The 20030-nt window shown below is 44.0% G+C and overlaps 2 long non-coding RNA genes and 1 other non-coding gene across 3 annotated transcripts; 2 read left to right on the forward strand and 1 right to left on the reverse strand.

Annotated features, from left to right (window-relative positions):
- The first annotated feature begins 26 nt into the window (after positions 1–26).
- On the forward strand, positions 27–3375 carry LOC125742882 (uncharacterized). The gene is made up of 2 exons (XR_007398224.1): positions 27–118; positions 832–3375. It is a non-coding gene; the product is annotated as an uncharacterized LOC125742882 (long non-coding RNA).
- A 73-nt stretch (positions 3376–3448) lies between these two features.
- Positions 3449–7997, reverse strand: LOC125742881 (uncharacterized). The gene is made up of 3 exons (XR_007398223.1): positions 7445–7997; positions 4925–5109; positions 3449–4582 (listed from the first exon to the last, which is right to left on the reverse strand). It is a non-coding gene; the product is annotated as an uncharacterized LOC125742881 (long non-coding RNA).
- Positions 7998–9802: 1805 nt separating this feature from the next.
- On the forward strand, positions 9803–9874 carry trnat-cgu (transfer RNA threonine (anticodon CGU)). Its single transcript has one exon. It is a non-coding gene; the product is annotated as a tRNA-Thr (tRNA).
- Positions 9875–20030: the final 10156 nt, after the last annotated feature.

Genomic DNA, 20030 nt, shown 5'->3' on the forward strand with positions numbered 1-20030 from the left:
TAAGGGGCGATATCAAGAGCGCTTACTGTAGGCGGCGGTATGTAGCTTTGCATTAGGGAGACGAGGAAGATTATAGTAGGTACTCCCGAATTTCAGGTCTTTGTGGATTTAAAGAATGGTATTTATAAGTTTGTTTTAATTTGAGAGCGGTAAAAGTTACTATTGATACTTCCAGACCATTTCTCACGAGATGATCCAGTAAAGTTTCAGAATGAAGGTGTGAAGAAGTTGGTGTGAAAGTAGTTATTTCGGCAAGTTCCGTAGTTTGGGGGCTTTGGCTGACACATGCACGTGTGTAAAGGACAGAAGCGCGAAAACTCGGTTTTTAGTTTACGTTCTGTTGTTTGTATTAGTTGTATTAGTTTATTGAAAGACTGACCAAGAAGTTCAGTTTTGTTCATTTAGCTTGGGACCGCAGGATAATTTTAGTAATTCCATTAAGAATTGTATTATTGTTATTGACTTTAATGTCAGGATGTTCACAAATCTGTGTTTACACTAGTGCGTTTTTAATAGAAGTATTATATTTGACCTTGACTTGAAATTTATACTAACTAAGATTCAGTAAAATTTGTACTACCTCACAAATCACAAATTTGACCAGGATAAGAGGCTGGGAATTGATTGGGTGTATGTTAAGCATGTTAAGCATTTGCAAATGTATATGATATGATTTACAGGCAAGATAAAAACTCTTCCACACACACACACACACACATATATATATATATATATATATATATATATATATGCACACATGCATACACACACACCATCCCAACAGAAAATAGGTGTGTTTTTGGATTGTGGAAAACGTGCTGCCTGTGATAGGTTCAAGGCCCCACTGCTACAGTGTCCCAGACAAGCAGCTGGAGGATGGATGGATGGATGGACGGACGGACGGACGGATGGATGGACGGACGGATATCTACAATAAGTGGAAGTTGGCTGAAGTGCTCTCATGATGATAATTAAGATGATCTAGGAAATGCATTAATTGAGTTACATGACAGTTTTCTAAGGGTTTCTATGTGGGACCTTTATTCTACCAAAGTACGAAGCATGGACCCAACAGGAAGAGCTGATTGCGCTAAAGGTCCCCGACTGAGGCACAAAAGGCCACTGTATCTGTAGTGATGGTCCCCTGAACACGTCACTCTGTACTGCTCCTCGTTACTCAGAGTGGTCGGGGCGAAAACCCCAGGAAGCAGAAATACACAAACACAGGGACTGTGCAGAATAACACTAGGCCTTTAATCTGGAAGGGGCTGATTCTGGAAGCGTTCCGTCATCGTCTCTCTATAAAACGGCATTTGTATGTACATGTATACTTCAGCAGCCACCTACTGCAGAGGCCAGCAGAGTGGGAGATCTTTTCATCTGAGATGCAGCATTGCCTCTCTTTCAGCCTTTGTGTTCCCACTGCTGTAGAATTGGGACTTTTGCCCTTGATCGCCCACAGCATTGACCTCGTATTGAGCAGTCAGCGACTGCAGTGAGTCACAGGTGTCGGCTGGCTTCTAGATCACCGTGCCCCTGTCCCGGACCCCTTTGACAGGGCGGGGGGAGCAGCAGCAGCCGTAGAGCAGGGCGAAGATCAGTATGGCCATAAACGCTGCTAGGAACGCCGCAATAACCACAGCGCCACCTAGTGCCCAGGGCTCCACCTGCAGCCGCTGCCACGCCCATTCCCCCCAGTCCTGTGCTGTTCCAGCATAGTCCGGCAACTTAGGTGTACTAGAGTTTGACAGGGAAAAAGACAAAGGAATAATTGCCAATGGAGCTGTTGAACAGAGTAAAAGTTTTAATGTTTTTAGTCTTCATGAAAATTTTGGGCAAACCATCCATTATATGCTCATGTCAGGCTAGACTTGCACAATAATAATAATTAATCTCTGTGGATAAATTCTCTTTATGCCTCCCCCAACTTGCTCTCTCTGAAGGGAGGAACAAGCTGACTGTGAAGGGCAGCTGCCCACAGCAACACCCAGGGAGCTGGGGGTTAAGGGCCTCGCTCAAGGACCCACAGATGTGCTGAGACTGGGCTCAAACCAGTAACCTTCTAATCACAGGCACAGGGGCTTAGCCCACTGCGCCACACACTGCCTCTTCAGCTGAATTCCGTACAGTTTTCAGTGTTCTCATGTGGTTTTCTCTTATTCTGCTCCGAATGCTGTCTTTCAGTAAGAATGAGCACTTCTATACCTCATCTTCTTATTCAGAGTTATAGTTATTTGGTCTTTGGTTTATTTTCTCTTGCTGTCAGTGGACCATCACTTCTGAATGTCCAAGTCGCGTTAAATGAGACCCAGGGCTCTGTTTTCTCTAGCATGAAAAAGCAGAGCAATGTTCGGTCAGCAGACGCTAAACAGGAAGTAGATCCTTTTAATTCTGCATGCCCCCCTCTCTTTGATCACGATTCATTGTCTAGAATGTTTTCGTTATATCAGGCTCATTTTTATAGTGTGTTACAGAGCCTTCTACAGCCAGGCAATGTTTGAACGGATCTCTGGTGCAAGCTCACGCTTGGAAGCTCACCTCTCCACCACCACCATGTCGGCCGTGCCGGACAGCTGCTGTGCGTGTAGCCAAAGAAGGTGGAAGTCCTCGCCTTTGTGCTGGAATGAGCGAACCGGAGACTGTTACCTCCCTTCCTGAGTCTGTCAGACGGACTTTTTGCTTTACACGAAGAATCTCCTGAAACGTCAGTGATTCTGAATTGTCCTATAAGCTCCCGCTCTGCTTCAGCTCTGACGTTTGTTTGTGTTGCTCAGTAGGAGAGAGGTTCCTGGGTTAATGTTTAACAGCAATATTATCGCAGTCAACAGTGAGGCCTGTGTTGTGTGGTTCGGCCTCATACTGCCATGTGCCATAGAAGGGAATCAGCCTGTAGATATGCCTCTGTGAGCTCACAGCCATCGCAGCTTGGTGTCCAGCGGCGCTGTCATCTGTCTTATAAAGAACTTGTGGTGCACCTGTGTCAGGCAGCCTCACTGAGGTACAGCCAGGACCGGAGGGCTGTATATATGCAAGGTATTTGTTTTGATGTTTTTGGCACAGAGATGCACATCTTTACAGGTTAACATTCCTAATATGTCACAAAGTGCAGACTGGTATTTAATATGCTTGTTACACACATTGTGCTGTTTGCTGATATTTTATTCCCTGTGTCTTTGACCTTTTGAGCAACAAAAGCTCTTCCACTCCCTGGATTTTCCTCGTGATAATCTGTGATGTGCATTTTAATAATATGTACTGAATTACTGTCCCGCAATCCTGACCAGGATAACAGGTTAGAAGATGGAAAGGTTATATAGCATAAAATATTTTTGAAAAACGTGCAATAAATGCATATCTAAATGCTGTACATAATAATATATTTGCAACGCAGCTCATTCACTTTTTAGCACACGTTGTCATCTTAAGCGTAAAATCACCACAAGTCATGTGAATGTTGAAGGAAGCTTTAATTCTGTAAATGAGTAATTGAAAAATGTAAACAAAAAGCAAAAATCATACAAAACCTTTATTTCCAACTGACAAAATAAAGCTACGTCGATATGCTTTCCCTTTCATCAGCCAGACAATTACAGGGAGTTCACACAGACGCAACAAATATATAAACAAAAGCTCAACATCAATAACATATAAACAAACAGCATAGAGATGCATTTTCATACTGCTTTGGAGGGAGAGGGGAGGATAATGCTCAGATGAAAAGGCCGCACTGCATCGCAGTGTGCAGTGTGCAGGCCAAGTCTCAGCAGCTGCAGTCCGGGGCTGCACCCTGACCTTAACTGTTAGAGTGCGCAGCATGTTTGGGTTAAACCAGGACGTGTATTGTTCACTTTTTTTAATGCTGGACAGTCATAGGTAAGATGAAGTGTAGCAATTGCAATCTGTTGCTTTATTCAAAGGTTAGTTAAGGCCTTTAACACCCCTTGTGTTTTATACAGTTCATAAACAGTATTTTCGACGTCGCACAGCTCTTTGATTGTTTGATTTTGGCCTTTTCATTGGCAATCGGGTGAAAATAAATTGCTGAAAAATCAAAGAGCTATGGAGATACGCTGACCCCCACTCAAAAGGTTCCTTTGAAGTATGAATCGTCATGTAGTTTCTCTGACTAAAACATAAATATATTTTTGTTGATGTCTTTTGGAGAACCGCGCTGCTCTGCGAGCGAAAACAGAAATCCAGCTGTTGACGACGAGCAAAAGCACAGGAGCAAGCACATAGCCTTTTTTTACATGCATTTGGCCCCTTAAAATTTTCAATCCCGCTTTATTCCCATGCTTCGTCTTTCAGCCTGCAGCCTTCCGTCCTTTAGGGGGGGCACATTGGATCGGTGCAGCTCTTGTTTTCGGGGGTCTTTGGGACACCTTGAAATGAGCCCCATAGCCGCAGAGCGAGGTCCGCATCACCACGGCAGGGCCCACGGAGCTCTGACCAGCTGCCGGCGGTCCTGGCGGTCCCCGGTCTCATACGGCGTGTATGGGCTGCACCCTCGAGGCCTGATACTTGGGTTTGCCGCAGCAGCAGCAGTGGGCACAGGACAGCAAGATCATGAGCAGGAAGGTGGCTGTAGGGACATAAGGGCAGCCACATCCTCAGTTTCAGAAATCCTGCATCACATGTGCTACTTATTACGGTCTTGATGACATGATAACATTTTTCTCTTGTCCTGGCATTTTGAAAGGTGGTTAACTTCACTGTTGACCAACCCAGAGTGATTTTCAGTGGCATAGTGAGACATCCATCCATCCATGCGCCTATCCATCTTCTAGATATGTTCAATAATATTTCACTAATATTTTTTTTATTTATTTCAGTTCTACTGTAATTACTGCTCCAATCTAATTGGCACACATGACAGCAGCCTCTCTCTAAGCATCGATATCGAGGTGGTCAGTACGTTACGCACCAATGAAGAGAACTAGGACGAAAAAAAGTCCTAGCTCTGCAGCACTAGCATGGGGCAGGTCCTGCAGCTTCACCCAGACCTTCTGCAGCAGGTCCAGCACCTCCTGCTTGGCTTCCATGTTGCCTTATGGATGCTGTTTCTCAAGGATGGGTGCAGGCGTTCTGGAAGGTCAGCTGAAACGAATACTGAGAGACATGTAGGGTGCCCCCTGTCAGCGTCGCCATCCCACACTACGCGAAGGTGTGTTGTTACACCTTACAGTTGTCTTTGGTTTGTCTGTGACACCAAAAACCCGTAAAGCCATAAACATCTTAGTTTGAAGTGGTTTAACAGGTAAGAACATTTCAGATTTACCTGTGCACAACTGATAAATACAACCAGATTTTCTACATTTGCATGTTATTCACTTAACATTTACTAAAAGTACACTCAGTACTCTTTGCTAACAAATAAATGTATAGTATGTTCATCGTTTGAGTACCTTTATTAGCAAGAAAACGTATCTTTGATTCATGAAAGTGACCTTTAGTTGTTTTAACAGCAGAGAAAATTCGAGGCACTCTTTCTAAAAGGGACATTAAATGCTGCTCTGTTTCATGGGATGAAACAGTTAATTAGTGCATTTAAAGTTAAAGGGCAGCCTAGAATTTGACTGCCGTCACCAAACAACCAGATAATAGGATGTCAGACATGCACGGTTACATACTCTTTCCATGTTATAAAGGAAACTTGTTTTATTTGACTCGCATTTTCACTTATAGTTGTTCGCTCAACTTTCCAATGCTTAACACTTAAAAATCTGCAGATTTTTGGAAAACTGGTAAAAACCTGTTGTGTGCAAAAACTTTTAACTGGTGTTTCTCAAAACAGATCGGACTATTAGACCTGGAAGTTCCCAGGTTTTGCTCCTCTCTGAATGGGCCACCATGGATACGGTGTAAATAGGAGCCTCTCTCTGCTTTTTGGAAACGGAGCAAGTAGTCAAGTGCAGCCTAAACATTCAACAGAACATTGGTTTGCCTTATAATTATAAACCCGCAAGACTTTTTCAGGATCAGCCCACCAAGTGAACCTTGTAATAGCAGACGACATGAGGGCGACTCCCATACTCCTTTCATGAACAAGGCGGCGATGTGGGCCGATGAGGGTGAGGAGCATCACTGGCCGGGCCAGCTTGGAGTGAGATAGATGGGTCACCCCATTGTGACAGTTGAAACTCTAATAGGGGTTCAGAGCACACAGTGGCGGGACGGACAGCTGTTCTTTACAAGCAGGATCATCCATTCTCACACCAGCTAGTATTAAACAACACACAGGATCATTCAAGGGCTCAGAAGCTGGACATGAGCTGTATGGGACACAAAACTCTAATTTCCCCGCCCCAGTCAATACATTCACCCCCCTGCGATACTGTGTCAGTGGTTCACGCCAAGGAAGGCTGGCCCAGCAGGTGCCGCCTGACAGTGAGTGGTGCTCGTGGCCCCATCCGCGCTCACACACCCCTACTTTAATAATGGGAGCGGCCTTGTGAGTGTGCTGTGGGATGGAGCTGCCAGTCCCCCCTTCTCGGTTATGCCACCCTAACCCGCCCTGGCCCTGAGCTGGCCGCACTGCCACGGGGCAGCTACTGTAGAACGTACCATGTAGTGTCCAGGTTCTCCCCGGCAGAAAAGCACCTGCTGCCAGCAAAGCAGTTTTTTTTATAGACAGTCTGACACACATGCGAATGCTGCTATTTCTGACGCGCGGCCGTCAGCGTTCCGACTGTCCGCACGCCGTGCGTCCGCAGTGTTTGCGTGTGAAATTCCTGCTGGGAATGTATATGCAAATATGACGGTTCATTCCAATGGGACAACACATAATGGGCTGGAGAATCCACTGGTTTTGTTTTCATGTGTGCTGGCTGCCGTCTGCCCATCTGGCTGGGTTTGTCAGGGGGGTGGTTTGGGGGAGGGGGAGATCAGCTGCGTTTGTGGTTGGCGGGGGTCTCTCCAGCTGATTGTCACAGTTTTCAGAAGTGCCACCTGCCAGGGTGCTCACAGAGAGCGCCTGACCGCTGTATCCTTTTCCCTTCTTGTTCTTTATCTCTCTCACCATCTCTTCTCTTTTTTGTCCGTCTCTCTATTTATTAGCAGGAACTGAGAGTCGACTTTGCAGGCAGTTTTTTTGTGTCCCACTCTGCATTCAGACAAAGCTAGCAAGCAAAACTAACTCCCACACTGATGTCTGTCTTTGTCCAAACTCACCTAAGAGCAGAACTCTCTACGGCTTTACGGGAGTTCTTGTTTCTTCTTGCACACTTGACACACCCCTGTTTCGCACACTCAAGCGCTCACAACTACGCTCTACATTTCTGCCCCCCCCCCCCCCCCCCCCCCCCATCTGGACTCCATCTGAAGCATTACGGACGTGGTAGCCAATGAATTTCTCACACTGAAGGGTTGCACAACAAACTCAGCGTGTGACATCTGCGCATCCAGACAGGGCAGCCTTCATGCACAACACAGAACTGTTTCTTACCTCCAGGAATGGGAAGGTAGTTACTCTTCACTTTAGGGCACCTTCCCTGACTTGTCTCTCAGTCGTTTTTCAGTTGCCGGAGGTTTCAATCACCCAAGAACAGTAAACCAAACACGAAAAAATGCAGTTTAGCTTGGGCGATTTTTGAACACTTTTCATGGAGAAAAACAAACTTTTCTCCATGAGTTTACTTTTCTGCCGTTCCTTCTTGCCGTGTTGTTTTTCTGATTTGCTTGTTTTCCTTTTTTCTTGCTCAGTTACTTTCTTCTGAGTAAATCTCTCATATCTTTACTGGTCCTTTTATGTCCTTTTGTCATTTTAACAGCAAATTACTTGGTATCCCAGCCTTGCTGTACCTCTTCACTCTTTTCTTGTACTTTTCTTCTGATTTTTTTTTCTGCCGTGTCTCTCTTTTCTTTGCTCTCTCTCTCTCTCTCGTTCTCTCTCTCGCTCTCTCTTGCTCTGTCACTCGCTCACTCTCAAAGCCAGCTGCTCTTGAGACGGGCTGCCTCCCTTTTTTTGTTTCTGGTCACCGTGGAGACCGGGTTTCCTTTTACCACAAATGGAATAAGGGGCCAGGGTAACACTGTCTATTTGTATGGCTCTGAAATGGGCTCCCAGCTGACACACAAACACTTCTGTGTGCATGTGTCTGCGAGGGCATGTGTGTATCGTTTGGGCATCTGTTCCTGCGATTATTCTTAATGTGTATACGTGTGTAAAACTCCCCCAAACCATCAATATCTTAAACAGTCAGAGAGGAAAAAGGTTAAGGACATTTCTAAAACATATTTTTCCAAAGGAAGAAACAACCCCAGGCATTTTCCTTGCCTTTGTACTTTATTGATGAAAAATAATATAGCCTGGAATACAGTAAATTCACAATGTAGGAAACACCCAAAAGTCCACACTCTGTTAATGAGCTGTCAGAACTGCCCCCCAACCATGTACTACTTTAGAGAGGTGGGGGCGAGAGGTGGGTATGGAGCTGGGATTTCCAATAAAATGCAATAGGCAGTTTTATATGACTGGAAGAAGGTGGAAACCAGTTAAATGCGCATTAATGTTGAACAGCGTGGATAACAATGATTAGCTAGAAAGAAAAAGGAAACAATTGCTGTGTTATATTTAACCTCAAAAGAGGACAAATCTGGACAGATTTACCCTTTATGCATGATCTCACCGGACTGGCAAAATTAATATTCAAGAGTATCTCATTAATGCAAGTTGATAGTCAGCACAAGTTGGTATTTAATGCCACCAAGTATGAGTCTGCGTCTCTGATGTTCCGCTTAACATGCATCTTAATGCACTCCCACCTCTCGTCGCAAAATAGCTATCAGCCTCCCGAAATATGAGTGGTGTGATTCTCTAAATGCCATTTGGCAAAAAAAAAAAATGAATAAAACCATCCGTCTATGAACATTTACTCACCCTGGACGTGTAGGCTGTACTTCACACCTCTCTGCATCTCTGGGCATATTTATAAGAGGCACACGCTATTCGCCGAAGGAGAAGGCATCAGCCAATCAGACATTTCGAAAGTTAGTGGAAAGCTAATGAGCGGCGTCAGCGGCTGAAGAGGCAGCCTCCCGAGCTGTGGAACGCGTGCTGCCTTTAAGGGGAGCCCCGTGAGCAGCGAGCCCTGGGAATGAGCTGTTACTGACGTACTCATTTGTGTGTGTGAGATCTAAGCATGTCAGGCCTTTTTTGGATTCATTTCCTCACCCTTTCAAGGCCAGCTTCTTTCAGGAGAAAACCAAACTTCTGTTTGCGAACCTCATGCACTAGCTAATCTTAATACCATTACCTGTTGTGTTGTGTTCTAAACTACATTTTATTAGCTGTTCGGTGTCGCAGTTTCTGGGATATGGGCGTCGTAGGGATCTCCACAGTAGCAAACGTCATGGTGCACGATAAACAACGGTGTGAACTGCAATGGGACTGGGGGCTCAATATCCACTGTTCCAACATCTGCAGTGGGGAGAGGAGAGAAAAATCCTGAACCGTTGGGTGCGTGAGATTCCACATCATTCTCCTTCTCGGTGACATGTGGTGTTGAGTCAGACCTAATGAGGCCCTGCAGCGTCCGACAGCGTGCAGATTGTCTATGGTAATCGTCACCCCTCCCAAGATGGTGTGTGCATTGTTATTCAATGGGAGTTATAGACAACCAATTATTCTTGTAATTTTGGGGTAGAATGGGGAAAAGGTGGGGAATGTACCAAGGCACCATTCTGAATCTGAGGGCATTATGTTTTAAAAAACGGAAAGATACGTTCCATAGCCCTAAAAGCCAGTTTAAGGCAAGGACTATAATTCGCTGTTACAGTGGTGTAAATGGCCAAAGACTGGGTCAGCAGAGTGGCGCAGCGGAAGCGTGCTGGGCCCGTAACCCAGAGATCGATGGATCAAAACCATCCTCTGCTAAGGGCTTAGGTTAAGTTTTCCCCATAAAAAAATAATGTTGTTGTAATGACTGACTTTGTTAGACAATGGACCCCCAATCTCATTCCTTTTCTCTGCATAGGGTCAGATCCTACTGTCAGTAGTAGAACTTGTCCCTTGTAGAGCAGAGTGGCGCAGCGGAAGCGTGCTGGGCCCATAACCCAGAGGTCGATAGATCGAAACTATCCTCTGCTAAGGGCTGAGGTTAAGTTTTCCCCATAAAAAAATAATGTTGTGGTAATGACTGACTTTGTTAGACAATGGACCCCCAATCTGTTGCCTTTTCCCCACATAGATTCACATCCTACTGTCAATGGTAGACCTTCTTACTCGCAGAGCAGGGTGGCGCAGCGGAAGTGTGCTGGGCCCATAACCCAGCGGTCAATGGACCGAAACCATCCTCTGTTATACTCTAATGATTTCAATAAAAGTAACATTGTGCCTGAAATGTTGCTGTGTGTTTGCTGCCTTAGTCATGTAAATGATATAGTTATTCTAATTATATATCACACATTGGAGATTGTCTCCTATCCAGATCTCACGCATAGTAACAAAGGGATGCTGCTTTGGACTTTGGTTTTAATGAAAATGTTATTTTTCTGAACATATTTTGTTGTATTTTTTAAAGTGGCCTTAGATTTATGAGCAAAGGCAGCTATTTAACAATGATTAGGTGCAACATGGTTAAATACCCACGAATAAAACAGTTTCATGAGCTCATAATAAAGTGGCTGCTGTAAAGTGAGCATGGAGCTAACAGGACTAGCCAGCTCTCGCTGCGAGGCTAACTCCCTGCCGGTCATTTATTAGAAGCCCAGAATTGCTGAACTTGTGCCTAGCTGGTTCCATGAAAGTTGTACGCTTGCAATGTTCCTTGAAAGTGTCTGTACACCACCCTCATATATGTGCTCATACGCAATTATTCACAAGTATTGGATGGTACTTGTGATGAGGAGTAAAACTGGTTAAAAAAAAAAATCAAGAAGTGAGCTCTAAATGCTGTGTGATTTACTCCACAGATCAGATGAGCAGCTCTCGGGTTAGAAGCGGCTCCAGCTGAGGGAAGTGGAGGCATGTGGAAGCTCGGCTTCGTAAAAATTTGTGAATTCGATCTAAAAACGAAATGAGACAAAAGTTTTGTATTTTGGTTACTTATGGTTAAGGTTAGGGCTGGGTGGGGGTTAAGGTCGTCATTATTGGGATTATTGAGATTGTGTGTGTGTGTGCGTGTGTGTGTGTGTGTGTGTGTGTGTGTGTGTGTGTGTGTGTGTGTGTGTGTGTGTGTGTGTGTGCGTGTGTGTGTGTGTGTGTGTGTGTGTGTGAACACTGGACTGTCTGAGGAGCCTCATATGTACATATCCTTCATATGACAGTCCTCTGTAATTACATCACTTTCAAAGACTGAATGTATGAAACAGGATGAATCTCTGAAACAAAGAGTGACATCTGGAAAAGTAATGAAATGACAAGTAAAGAAAGCCTGTGATTTCTATCTTCATTCTATCCAGAACACTCTGGCATGATAAAGATCGTTTTACATATTCAGTACTGTTTGTTGAGTGAATAGCACTATTTGTCATAAAAAGTGAAATGGATCCCTGTGCCAAGACTCTGACACTGACGAACAATCACACTCTTCTTAGCGCTGAGTCTTGAGATTTGCCACGTCCACTGCGATGACTGATTCACAGGCTGGGCTCTACGAGTAGTACCCAACTATGGACATTTCCTGTGCAGAATGTGTGGGTATCTCCTACGGGGGAGGCTTGGCAGGAGAAAGGACTTAATTCAAACCAGCTCATTTTTATCAAAAGTGGGAAAAGCAGTGAATAGCAGGACAAATGCAAAACATACAAAAAAGTTATTTGGTGATTAGTATGCAACGCACCATATAATGAGAAGAAGATGGGAGATTATTTGGAATGGTATCTCTTATCAGGGTGTCTCTGGGTAAAGATTTTCTTGTTAGGATATTTCTGGGTACAGTGTCCCTTGTTAGGGTATCTCTGGGTACAGTGTCCTTTGTTAGGGTATCTCTGGGTACAGTGTCCTTTGTTAGGGTATCTCTGGGTACAGTGTCCCTTGTTAGATTATCTCTGGGTACAGTATCCTTTTTTTTGTATCTCTGAGTACAGTGTCCTTTGTTAGGGTATCTCTGGGTGCAGTGTCCTTTGTTAGGGTATCTCTGGGTGCAGTGTCACCTGTTAGGGTATCTCTGGGTACAGTGTCCCTTGTTAGATTATCTCTGGGTACAGTATCCTTTGTTTGGGTATCTCTGAGTACAGTATCTTGGAATATCACGTTCAAGTTTCAAGTATTATTTGTTACATACACAAACAAACAGTGTACGTGTGAGATGCATTTTCCATCTGCTTCATGGGCTGTGCTCAAATGGGAAATTCATAATATAAAGAAAAATAGTAGAAAATAGTCAGTAAATAAATAATAACATTTAAATAGCAATATGTAAAGATGTGAAGTGGCCAATTAGTTTATGAAGTGGCATGTCAGTTGTTGGACCTTCTCATTTAGCATACAGGCAGCCTGAGGGTAGAACCTTGTTCTGCATCTCTCAGTGTCCTTCAGGCTGCAGAATGTGGGAGAATGTGGACTGTCTAGCAGGGAGCTGGGAGGGAGCAAAAATGTGGACTTTTTGGGGGGTCCCTGAGGATCGGGTTGGGAAACACTGCCCTAGGTGACCTGCCAGTTAGGGAAAATGCACCTCCCTCGCAAACGAGCTGATGATGTTAAACAAACATGCCCTAGGTGAGGCTCGGACTCATGGCTTTTGCATTGCTTTGTTTCATACTACTGTGCAAATGCATGTGCTAACCAGTTGTTCCACTGGAGCTCCAAAGTATTGTGTGTCTAGTTACGATGTCTCTGGGTAAAACCTGAGTGAATCTGCTTGAATATAAATGGTAACAGGTGGGTAAATGGAAACTGTTTGTGGATATGAGCATCTGTTTCCATGGTGATGCACAAGTATGCTGACTGTAAAACTGTAATTTCATATTGTGGATAAACTACAATGGTTCATATAAAATCAGCTACCCTCAAACAGGGTTACCTGTTATCCAAAGCTGGCTTGTATGGATGTGTCTTTGATTTAGAAATGATTTTAATCATTTTGATTTTAAGCCTGGGGCGGCGTGGTGGTGCAGTGGTTCGCACTGTTGCCTCACACCTCTGGCACCCGGGTTCGAGTCTCCGCCTGGGTCACATGTGTGTGGAGTTTGTATGTTCTCCCCATGTCGTCGTGGGGTTTCCTCCAGGTACTCCAGTTTCCCCCCACAGTCCAAAAAAAAACATGCTGAGGCTAATTGGAGTTGCAAAATTGCCCATAGGTGTGAGAGTGAGTGGTGTGTGAGTGTGCCCTGTGATGGGCTGGCCCCCCATCCTGGGTTGTTCCCTGCCTTGTGCCCATTGCTTCTGGGATAGGCTCCGGACCCCCTGCGACCCAGTAGGATAAGCGGTTTGGAAAATGGATAGATAGATGGATTTTAAGCCTTCATTTAGTCGTAAAAATCATAGCAAACGCTTCCACCTGTTTGCCACTGGATACCAGACAAACAACCCAGTTCATTCTTCTGAAGTATCAAACGCCATATAGACATTTATATATTGTGCACCCCCCCCCTGAAAAAGTCTCCGCACGACCTGGCCCAGAATATGACAAAAAAAACAATTTATACACTCAAGGAACATTGCACCTTTTATACCTCCACTCTGCACATTTTACTGTGGGGGCCCACTGCAATATTTTGCCAGGGAGCCCAGAATTCCTAGCTACATCCCTGAAATTGATGTAGCACTAGGCTACTTACATGTTTACCCTTTTTAAGATCACTAGTTGTCAGAAACTAAGGCAGGGTGCATGGTACTCAGTTTCTCGATAATGAGTCCTTCAGACGGAAGCAATGTGCACAAGCATCACTTTTTGTGTGGCAGTATCAGTTGCTCTTTACATAGTTCCTAGTGTGAATAGTCCCCCGCCCCTATCTGCTTTACCCATGCAGCATGACTCAGGGGGCCAGTCTCGCATGCCCAAGGGATCAGTCATACACACTGGTTATCATTCCAGCCCATTTCCTTTCCTCAGCGGCTCTAGCGCATGTCTGCAGACACACTGTTTTGATCATTCAATCTGCATTTAAACTGTTTGTAGGCCACAGGATGCGAACGATGAAACAGCTGCTAATTTAGACTGGCACAATGCGACGTCGCGCACCAACCCACGGAAACTGAAACTCATATACTCTGACTACGTAGTGCAATAATGCTGCTGCGGAAGGAAAAATGTTTTCTACACGTGTTGGGGGGGGGGCTGTATAAGTGAATTGAACAAAACTGGGTACTTTCCAGGGTTCAGAGTCGCATCTGGCGGGACATCTATGTTATTCCTTTATAAACATAAAATTAGCTACAACAAAAGCACTGTAGCAGTTTGCAACCCCTATAGAATATTTACAATGTAGTAAAACTGTTACATACATGGAAATGCATGTGCATTTGTGTGCAGATTTGCCTCAAATTGAAAATCTCACACCAGCTGACCAAAGTTGGCAACTCTAAGGCTTTACTTCTTCACACTGCTAGACATGCTTTTTGCATGTAGTTAATTTGCTTAAGTATCACTTCCTAAGTCAGTATGTTGCCAGCAAATTGATTCATGTACACTGAGTAATCTAATTTGACTTACGTTTTGGACTTTTCAACATTGCAACCAGGTGCCAAGTGGTCGGTACAGTACATCACCGGCGAAATCCTCTTTTTCTAAATGAGTCGTTTTCTCTAAGTCAAGTGTACTAGGATAGTCAGCATCCATATTTTATTAATGTCGATCCACCGTTTCACTCACTACTCTGACTGCATAATTAAAATCTCGTTCTCCATTTCCCCGCACATGATATTGTTTTAATCACAGACATGACTCACGCTCACAGTAACACCATTCCTAGAAGGAAAAAATAAAGTTGATATATATCAACTACTATAGGGCAGCCAAGTAACTTTGGTAACATTGGGGGGGACTTAGGTCTCCACTCATTTAGGAGGAGACATGATTATTGGGGGGGTATTAACTCGTTTTGTTTATTGGGGGGGGGGGGGGGTTACAACACCCCTGTAATTTAGGTGCATGAGGATAGCACAGTATATGTATCAACTTTATATATGGGATCATAGAGGCGCAGTGGTTGGCGATGCAGTGTAAGACCTCTGCAGGTGAGGGTTTGAATTCGTGTGTGAAGTGCTCTGCTGGGTACTCCAGTTTCTACAGGCAGCCCAAAACCATCTGTGTCAATTATTGCCTGCAGTGTGTCATAACAAGTGTGTGTGTGAGCACTGCTGCGGACTGATAACACAGCCAGAGAACCCCCTACTTCTTATGATGGGGTCCAGGCTAACTGTGATTCATTACGGATAATCAATATGGATGAATGGATGGGTGGATAAACATCTCATGTCATGCTATAACCTTTGAGCCCCTGTTACCAACAGTGTTACTCCATTATTTTGTCACAAGCTTGCAAGCAACATCTCGAAACTTTTAATGGTCCGGGATTTTAATTGTAGTGGATAAACGAGGAAAACTAACAAATAAGGCATTTTCAGGCTTCTTAAGAAACCTGTTTAGTATCCAGCACACTAGTAGAAAATAAAGAGAAGTCATGCAGAACCAATATATCTAACGTTTTTCATCCCAACACCCAATTTGTTGTGTAGAAGAAAAAAATACTTGCTGGAATAAATATATCAGGTAGAAAATAAACACGGGTAGACATTTGGGGAGGGGGCTTTCAGGCACACATATGTATGATGATGAACTGCATATATTCTCTGTCCACTATCACATTTGCATTGACCGGAAAGACCCAGCTACATGATCCACATCATACCAGACATGCGTATCACCACTGATCTGAGGGCAGCCCGATAAATGTGCATTTCTCTCCTGAATCCTCATTAATTCTGTGTGTGACGAATACCATCCTAGAGTAATAGACTTAGAGCTTCTATTTCTTACATCGTCAGTATCACTGACGACAGCCATGTTCTTAAAACGTGTTTCGTGATTCACAAGAGTCAAGTGAAATGTGTGAGAGATGAATCAATCCTGGACTCGTTTTACCATTTTTCCTTTTCTCTCTGCCTCCCCCTACTGGATGTTGTTAAATTCCTGTCTCTGGAGTTTTCACCCCACCTGGTGTTGCAACGCGCCATCCCCCCCCCCCCCCCCCCCCCCCAAGTGCATCGCATATAAGAAGATGGACAAACAGGAACAGGGTAATTACTGACTGGGAAACTGGCTGTTTTTGTTCAAATGTACAAATCTTTAGACACAGCAAAATTTCATGCATTTAACCCAAAGCCAACTCATAAACATGAGTCACTTGGCAAAATTTCCCCAGTTACTTTCAGAACAAAATACCAAAGAGGCCTGAGCTACAACAGAATGGGAGATGAGTCTGGATTCAGACCTAATCTAGGAAAGACTGAGGTGTACATTCATGTTTTATCTATGTTTTGTATAAGACATTGGTATTAATTTCAGTGGGAAGCTTTCTGATTTGGGGTGATGCAGTGGTGCAGTGGTTGGTCCTGTTGCCTCATGCCTCTAAGAGCGGGGTTCAAGTCCTTGCCCTGGCTCCAGGTGTGCGGTATTTTGTGTTCTCCTCATATCATTAGGGGAATTCTACCAGGTACCCTGCTTTCCCCCTACAGGCCAAGATCATGCTGAGGTTAATTGGAGCTACTAAATTGTGAATGGTGTGTGCCGTGTACCTTGTGTTGGGTTGGCACCCCGTATTGCGTTATTCCCTGCCTTAGCTTCTAGGATAGGCTCATGACCCTGAATAGGACAGGCAGGTACAGAACATGGATGGATGGAACTTCCCAAATTAAAAATGGAGGCCAACTGCTGGTTCAATGTTTTACAAAATGTACAAAAGCTTTAGATCACCCTCCATTTTTCCAGTTTTATTGAAATAAATATTCTAGAGAATGACCTGAAATACTATGAAGGTTAGGTTATCAAAAACTAAACAATGATGCAAACTTGAAATTTATAAAAAAAAAAATGCCTTTTTCCAGGGAGCAAGTAATGGGATTAACCCTTAAAAGCGTCAATCTTTCTTTTAGAGAAATTGCTTGGAGAGCCAAGGTGTCGTGAGTACAGTATCTGACATTGTCAAAATGCATGATTGAACCGGAGGAAACTCTGACAGGAAGAGGTTTGCGACTTTGCACGGAAAGACTGAAACCCAGAACCAATAGGGCTGCCACAGCCTTTTGCAACACCATGCAATACCTTCTGGTCAATGCCTACAGTAGTTGGTCAGGTGTTGATCGCACAGCAAGATATTGATCCAAAACATACCTCCAGGTTGTGTTACGAGAAAAGAGCAAGACAGTAAAAATAATGGAATGCACAGTTTCCAGACTTAAGCCCCATCATGCTGGTTTGGGATGAACTGGACAGGAGACTGAAAGCAAAGCAGCCTGCAAGTGCAACACATTTGTGGAAACAACTGCAGCAGTGATGAGACGAAGTTCCTGAAAAATATTTAAATTCCATTGTAGAAAAAAATGTGTTATGATTGTGTTTGGCTACTTTGATAGGTCAAAAATGTAGATTGAAGTGTGTTAAACAAAACAATTCCATGACTTGTTTTTCTGTCCAATTATTTGTCATTCTGTGCTTTAATTTCACAGTACACTGAGACATTAAATGGTGAAAACTGTCCATAAAAATAGAAAATCATGACAGATTTCACCTTTGACCGGTAATGTACTGACATCTAATACAAAATTAGTTCAAAATAAACATGAATTTGTGAACAAAAATTACCAGTATAGTATAATTACACAAAAAAAGTCTAGTTGTCTTGATTGCACTGACAGATAGGGAAAGCTCTGAAAAAACTTCCTGCATAACACAGACAGAGGAAGTCTACAATAAAATCGTAGCCCATGTGTGCGTCGTTTACAATTGTCACCTCTAGCCCAGTTCCTTGTTCTATAAGCATTACACTCAAAAGCATATTCACAAAATGTATGTAGCATAAAGGCCCAGGTGATATTTGTCATTATTTGTCTGTAGGTACCTGGCTTTCAGTTACCAACCTCAATGAAACATGTTTTGTGATGATATAAGTAACCATAGTCTGTTTTTACATACTTAAGGAGGACTGTACATTGTTAGTCAAAGAATGTCTAAGAGAATCTATTTTGAACTCCTCTAACATACATTGGGATGGAGTGGTGGATTTGAGGCTAGGGATCTGTGCCAAGAACTAGAAGGTTGCTGGTTCAAATCCCGTGAATGCCTAGTGTGATTCTACTCTATTGAGCCCTTGATCAAGGCCCTTAACCTGCAATTGCTTCATCCTGGGTATGATGTTAATCTACACCCAGCCCTATAAGGAGGTCCTCCAACTTACAGGGGAAAGCTTGGGGGTTGGTGGCAGATTGGTACTCCAGCCACTGGAAAAGACCTCACACTGGTCCATGTGGACTAGTGCGATGCTAAGGAGCCACATGGCACCCTGAGGTGGTTTGTCATGTGGTCGGCGTGGCAACGTGCTGTAATCAGTGCATGCTCCTTACCTCTAACATACATTAGCAAATTGCTAACCTAAGTAAAGTTTGGTTACCTATGACACCATCCTAGAAGGCAGCTTACTGTGACAGTGATGGACTGTATTGATGTGTTGCAGCTATTCCTTGTTCCTGGAGTTTGGTATGTGCTAATGAGTTCTGTGCATCCCAAGTAACTTGGACCCCAAACTCCTTGGTGAGAAAGACAGACAGCATCCAGACAAACCCCACGACGAAACGGGGAGAACATGCAAACTCCGCACACATGTGACCCAGGCGGAGACTCGAACCCGGGTCCCAGAGGTGTGAGGCAACAGTGCTAACCACTGCACCACCATGCCGCCCCTTACAGTGCTAACCACTGCACCACCATGCCGCCCCCGTTGCTGGAAGTTAGCTGTAATTTCTGACAAGCTTCACAGGACAACTAACAGAGAAAGGCAGTTCTGTGGGCTGGGGGGGTGAGCAAAGAAGGATATTCTCCGAAGCCCAAGATGTATTATGCAACATATTTCCTAGCAGAGACCCCCCTTCATATTTCACCCCCCCGGGCCTGGTTCCTTGAGGCGTCCCTGGTAACAGATTCATTCCAATTCTGGGGAGTGTGACCTCCACTGGGTTCCGTTGACATCAGTTATCAGCTCTCTCTCTCTGCATTAACGGTATTCATCACTGCCCATATATGGAAGAAGTGTTGTCACTGCATGTATTAGATATATGAGCTCTTTTAGCAATAAAGTGGACCGCAGCTGTGCAGGGTAACTTCTCTAACTGAATCCAACCATTTAGGCTTTTGGCACTACTTAAGTGCATTAATGAATGCACCCGTACTGTAAAAAGTATTATAAATAAGAGCAAAAAGCAGAGTCTTCTTATAAATTCTTATTCAAGAATAATATTTTAACCAAGAAACAATTTAGTGGAAAGTACAGTGCATAAATAATTCTGAAACGAACATAATTGTTTAAATACCGCCACCTAGTGGACATATTTAGTAATTCGACTTCCATAGCACCTAATTCAGGAGTGTCAAATTCCAGTCCTGAGGGACCATAGCCCTGTGTAGCTTAGTTCCTTCTCTGTTCCACCACAAATGATTCAGCCCAAGAGCTGTGTGGTAATTAGCACAAGGAAGTGCAACAAGTTGATCAGCTGTGTTAAATGATGGGAAACCCAAAAATGTGCAGGGTTCCAGCCCCCAGGACTGGAGTTTGATACCCCGGACCTAATTGCAGGATTTTGGACCGTGGAAGGGAACCCACGCAGAAAGAGAGAGAACATGCCACCTCTGCATACAGATAGTGGGTGGGATTCATATCCCCGACCCTGTTGGCGTGAGGCCTCTGCACTCTCAGCATTCAACTGACATAACTAATGGTTCCCTCTTTCCAAATTTCCTGCAAGCCTCCACTCTTTTTCATCCTTAGATGCTAACCGAAACCAGAGCTGCAGCCCTCAGACTTTCTGAGGATATTTGACTGTGATCACCTGAATTGTAAGACATAGCAGTGAACAGGTTTGATTTGCTAAGCTAAAG

The sequence above is a fragment of the Brienomyrus brachyistius genome, chromosome 5, assembly GCF_023856365.1.
Source record: "Brienomyrus brachyistius isolate T26 chromosome 5, BBRACH_0.4, whole genome shotgun sequence".
Taxonomy (NCBI): Eukaryota; Metazoa; Chordata; class Actinopteri; order Osteoglossiformes; family Mormyridae; genus Brienomyrus; species Brienomyrus brachyistius.